This window comes from Gossypium hirsutum, chromosome A07, assembly GCF_007990345.1.
Source record: "Gossypium hirsutum isolate 1008001.06 chromosome A07, Gossypium_hirsutum_v2.1, whole genome shotgun sequence".
NCBI classification, from domain to species: Eukaryota; Viridiplantae; Streptophyta; class Magnoliopsida; order Malvales; family Malvaceae; genus Gossypium; species Gossypium hirsutum.
In genome coordinates, this window is record NC_053430.1 from 8,755,936 (window position 1) to 8,762,440 (window position 6,505).

At 29.3% G+C, this 6,505-nt stretch overlaps 1 pseudogene; it reads left to right on the forward strand.

The window, feature by feature from the left end:
• Nucleotides 1–824: 824 nt before the first annotated feature.
• LOC107926639 (NAC domain-containing protein 86-like) lies at nucleotides 825–5,888 on the forward strand (annotated as a pseudogene).
• The last annotated feature ends 617 nt before the right edge of the window (nucleotides 5,889–6,505 follow it).

A 6,505-nucleotide genomic window follows, 5' to 3' on the forward strand; every position in this document is an offset into this window, starting at 1 on the left:
GAAGCTAAGTTTGGATTGGGTGAAATGGATTTTTATAGAAGTTTCCATCAAATAATTATTTTTATGAAGCCAAGAATGAAGGAGGGAAAAAAAGCCAATTTTTCTTTTAAGAGAAGTGGTACACCAAATCGGGCAAACGACTTTTGTTAAACATAATTACTTAGATACCCACAACCTAAAATTATTTAAGAATTAATATTAATACCAGATTTGCCTTCACTTTAATAGTAATGTACAAATATGGAAAACTAAGGCATGGGTTGAATCTTTTTTATATCTATATATATTTTCTACATGAAATATATAAAATGATAAGTCTCGGAAATCATACAGTTCACTTTGTAAAGTGAACATATTTTCGTATTTTCTTGACTAAGTTGGCACCCAATTTTCAATTGATACCAACTCGATTAGGGGTTTCATAATAAGTGTAGATCAATAGCATCCCTAATTTAAAGTATAAATGTTTTTAAATTGTAAAAGTACCATAGAGACCTTTGTACAAGAGTCAAATTGCATTGTCCCTTCTACTGAAAATGGGCAAATTAGTCCCCGAACAAAGAGCAACTGTTTGTTCTATTGAAAATTGCGTCCACTTTTACTGTTAAAAATTAGTTCATATATGTCAGAATGAGGTACATGTGACATACAATGTGTAATTGATTGATACGCTAGTTTTTAACGGTAGAAATGAGGTGCTAGCTATCCTACCGTGGATTGAGCGAACACAGTTGTTCTTAGTCCCTTGAATGGAAGATGTTGTCCTAAAAAAAACTTGAAAACAGTGTTAGTCTTGGACGCAAATGGTTGAGAGAAAATGGTTATTGCAAATCTGAAAATATTGAAAAGGAACGGCTTGTGAGGAACGTTTGTCCAAGAATCTATTAAAGAAAAAAAGTGAAAAATAAAATAACCCAAAGAGAGGCGACTTTGAATACTTTATATAGCAATCATGATAAGCGTAACTAGTGGGGAGTGTAAAAAGAAATGGCACCATTGGGATTACCTCCTGGTTTTAGGTTCCATCCCACTGATGAAGAGCTGGTGAATTACTATCTCAAAAGGAAAATAAATAGGCAAGAAATCGAACTCGACATCATCCCCGAAGTTGATCTCTACAAATGTGAACCATGGGAGTTAGCAGGTCTCTTTCTCATTTCTACGTCTCATTTCTATGTTTATTTCTCTACCACTTGCCTTGATTCTTATGTATTATTTTCACAGAAAAATCATTTTTCCAAGTAGAGATCCGGAGTGGTACTTCTTTGGACCCCGTGATCGAAAATACCCGAATGGGTTCAGGACGAACAGGGCGACAAGGGCGGGATATTGGAAATCTACAGGGAAGGATAGGAGGGTTAGTTGCCAGAATCGAGCCATTGGAATGAAGAAGACATTGGTTTACTACCTAGGCCGTGCCCCTCAAGGAACCAGGACCGATTGGGTAATGCATGAATACCGGCTCGACGATAATGAATGCGAGGGCACCTGTGGGATTCAGGTAGTTGCTGCATCATAAACTTAACATTCCATGATAAAGATAACAAGCGTAACAGGACAAAAAACGAATGGTTGAACTCGTCAGTTGCTTGCTTTAGTATGAGATTATTATTCACCAATTAATCAGGATTTCAACTGCATTCATCATAGCATTTTCAATCTCATCCTAGGTTTTCAATTACTCACGGTAAACAATAGTGAAGAGAAGAATAGAAATCCATGCTCCAAGCTCCGGCAGCGGCGGAACGTGCCGCTGAGTTTTGATGGCCTATTTAGATTTTTTTTAAAATTTTAGGGGTCTAATTGAGTTTTTAAAACTTTTGAGGGACTTAATAAAAAATTTAAAAATTTTGAGGTTTAATTAAAATTTTTCAAACGTTCGAGGCACCCCTTTGGCTCCAATGTTGTTTTGCCTCCGGCATGAATCCTACTTTTCGTCTTTTATCTTTTTTTTTTGTTGCTATGTTTCAATAAACACAAAAAATTTAATGTTGTTTGAATTGGATTGGATCGGTCGGTCAAATCGATTGAATCGAAAAACGATTCGGAGAAGGGCTTTGAATTAGTTGATCTGAGAATCGACACGAACGGATTGAATTGAGTAAAAAGTCGATTGAACTAATTAAATCAAATTTCTTAATTTTTTTAATTAAACCAATTAAATTAATTAATAAACCGATGATCTGACCGATTCAACCACCAATTTAATTTTTAAAAAAAAAATCCACCAGGAGTGTTGACAATTCTTTAGGATTTAGACCTAACATCATGAAAATCAATTACTTGCTTTAGTTTTCTTCCCTAAATTGCTGAATCTTCTGAAATATAGAGACGTAGGCAATGCATGACTTGCATGCAAAGTTAGGGCATTTAGGCACACTTTTACTTTATCATGATTTTTTATTATAAAAAAATCGATACAAAGGTGACATATTCCTTACTTGCAGATCTCTAAAGTAGGAAATGTTTTGTCTTACTTTGCCTTTTCTAATAAGACAAAACCATTCTCCTCTCTCAACATTTCAAGGTTTAATTACTATAATTTGATATAATATTTACTTTATATCTCTTTTCTTCATATATTTTAATGATGTTTAAATTATATAAAATTTTTCATGTTGATAATCCATATTATTTAAGTTTAATGCATTTCTTATAAGTCTTTGATTGAACTTAATGTTCCAAGTTAACGGTATTGATTTTATTAACAAAATTTAAAAAAAACTTAAATTCAAAATAAAAATTATTATATAATAATTTAATTTTTTTAATTGAGTTTATTGTTACAAGGTAAAATATATCAACTTATTAAGTAATTTATAAAAAAAAATTACAAAACAAAGGTATGTAATTATGAAGAGATTAATATCTTTTACTTTTTTTTTAAATTCACTACCTTTTTTTTTAATCACCACTAATAAAATTTTGAAATAATGAACATTACAAAAAAAATAGTCATTTTAGTTTTCTATTTAATTTTTCGCCTATTTTAGTTCTTAAACTTATATTATTTGTCAAATCACTTTAAAATAAATGAAATAATTTTATAGTTTTTTTTTTAATTTTTAAAATTAAAAAAATATTAATTATTGATGTGGCACTCATGTAGCAATTCATGTGTATGCCACATCAGCAAAGTTAACAAAAATTAACTTTTTTATCCATTTTAAAATGATTTAACAAATAGCACAATATAAGAGTTAAAAAAGATTAAAAATTAAATAAAGGTTTTTTTAAGTTGAAAGATTTAAATAAAACATTATCCCTAAAACTTTTCCATACATTGTTAAGATTAAAGAAAAAAATCATCTAAACAGTGGTATGCCATATTTCTAATGTATATTGTGTGTGTATTTTAATTTTTTTTACAGTGTATTTGTATTGTATAATATGGTAGTGTCCAAAATTATTCTAACTTGTAACTACATCCCAACACCATTAAAAGTTATATTCCAAACATATATATTCAGACACCTTTATAAGTAGAGTTGTTCATGAGTTAGGTCAGATCCTAACAAAAATCTAAATACGGTTAATAAGTTCAGTCTGAAAAATAGGCTTAAACTTTTACTCAAGTTTGATCCAGATAAAAATGTCAAATCTTAATTTGGCCTGTCCATATTAAAATTTTTTATTTTATTTATTTATATAAAAAAATTAAAAATATAATTCATCAAAAACACTAAAAATATTAAAATAAATATTTCCCAACAAATTGAAAATAAATTTTTAAAAAAAAGTCTTGATATTTAAATAACACCAATATAGGTGCAATTTAACAAGTAAATGCCTCTAAATTAGTAGCAAAATTAACAATAAAACAAGAGTTATATAATGTCCAAACAATAACAATAAAATAGTAGTAACATAATAAGAAAATAACATTAAAACAGTAGGAAAACAATAAAAAAAATAATAGAAAAACAACAACAAATAGGAAGTTATTTTTTACAAATTCAAATTAAGCCTAAGCAAAAAATTCTTACTTAAGACTTAGCCTGTTTTTTAAACAGATTTTATTTCTTTTACCTAAATTTATTTTTTAAAATTATATTTTTACCTAAATTTTTTCACTTTTTTAAGTCTAAGCTTTTAGCAGGTGCACATAAAACTTTACTTATAAGCCAATGAATTTGCTGCTTTATTTATTTATTCATTATGTTGATATTATCTTCAGTCCAAGGCCCTTTGCTATGTTTTGTTTAATTCCTCGTTATGGGTAAAGATTTATGAAGAAAATGGGTTACCTTTTTATCATTAAAATTGGTAGCCAATATTTTAATGCCTCTCCATCAACAGTTTCAATGGATGTTTATCCTGTATTTGTGTGTTTTTTCGTGTTAAAATTTTTCGAGATTTAAATCATTTTTTATTTTCAAATTAAAAAAAATTAATAATATTGATTATTAGTGAGATTCAATGTAATTCTTTTTATTAAATATTATTTTCATTTAATTAAAAATGGTTAATAATTTTTTTATGCAAAATTTAAATATTTCCACTTATGATTTTTATTTCACTTAGGAATAAAATTACTTTTACTAAAATTTGAGACAAGATGTTGTTATAAAAAAACTAATTTAATAAATAATATACTTTATAGTTTATAGTTTATTGTTGCTATTGTTATAGATAAAAAGTTGTTATAGAAGATAAAAATAAAATATAAACAGAAATAAATTTTATAATAAACTTGACTATTACAATAAAATGTTGTTATAGAAAAATCTGATTGTATGTAACTTTTGACAAGTTTGTAATATGGGTTATATGGATTTAAACACGTGCACTTCTTAGTGTCATGTTCATTTCATGTCGTATTATGTTTTATGTCATGCAATTAAATTATAGGTTAAAATATACCATTAGTCTCTGCGCTTTAATAAAATTTGAGATTTAGTCACTATACTTTAAAAGTTTAAAAAAAAAAACTAAGTCATCTTACTTTCTTGATTTAAAAATCCAGTCCAATAATTGAAATTGTAAGTATTTTTCATCAAAATTTGTCAATTTGACATGTTGACTAGACCATCCTCATGTGATGTGGACGAAAAACAAACATGTTACATTGACAAATTTTAATTGGAATTACCAATTATGGTAATGATTGAACTAGGATTCTTAAACCGAAAAAGTAAGAGGAATGAAATTTTGACTATTAAAGTATAGGGACTAAATCTCAAATTTTATAAAAGTAGAGTGACTAACAGCAAAATTTAACCTAAATGATATAAATAGGAAGTAAAGAGAAGTGGTTATTGGCAGGATTCTTATGCGCTATGTCGGGTGTTCAAGAAAAATGGCATGACGGGATCGGAAACAGAAGAGCAAGGGCAGAGTAGTTTAACGGTAATGGATCAGTACTGCTCGCAAGGTGTAATTATGAATGATTCGGAAACGATGTATGGAGAAGTCCCCATAGGCGCCTCCTCATCTTCATGCATGGAAGAGGAAGAAGATAAAGATGATTCATGGATGCAGTTTATCACTGATGATCCATGGTGCTCTTCTAACTGTACTGCTGCCATGGCTGGGGATGAACTTGCTAATACTGGCTTTTACAATCTAAAATAATTTTGAGATGGTGAATATACAAGACAAAATTAATTGGGTAATTATGTTTCTTGAAATAAGACGCAAATATTACACTGTAAAATCTCTGATATTTTTCTCTCATTGATCATTAGGAGATTAGTTTCTCTGTTTGGATGTAATCACTTGGGGCCTCATTATTATTATTATTAAAACAATAACTACATTATGCTCGGCTTCGGCTTTTATTATTCTCTCACCCATAAATCAGATCAGATATAATAATTAATTATGTCTCACTATATTCATCGTCTTATTCCTTTATTATTTCTTTTATGAAAAACCTAATTCCACCAATTAATTACATATCCAAAAACCTAAAATTACACCTACTTCAATTTTTGCACAATTACTTCATCATCGACTCAAAACTTTGTATTCTTTACATTTTGGTCCAAATCGACCTCGGTTTAACAAATAAGATTTCGTAAATTTGTATAAGACTTGGAGTTGATTATATAATGATTAATAGGCATGAAGTACTTGTAATTAAATGTATATTGATTATCCAATTGACTGCTATAAATTGCAGTTGCTCTAGCAACAAATGTGATATCTTGTAATTGAATTTTTAGCTCTTTTAACTTCCACTACATCAAAACATGTTTTTAGCGGCGTTTTTTTGGGCCTATAGCGGCTTATAAGTGTCGCTAACTATTTGCGGCGCTTTTACAAGCGCATCAAAAAATGCAGCTAAAGACAAGCCACTAACATTTTGTAGGGTTTATGAAAAACGCCGCTATAGAACATAACCTTTAGAGGCTCTTTTCCCACAAACTCCGCTAAAGAACATGACCTTTAGCGGCGCTTTCTCACAAACGTCGCTAAAGAACATGACCTTTAGCGGTACTTTTCCCACAAACGCCGCTATAGAACAGACCTTTAGCGACGCTTTTGCCACAAATGCCATTAT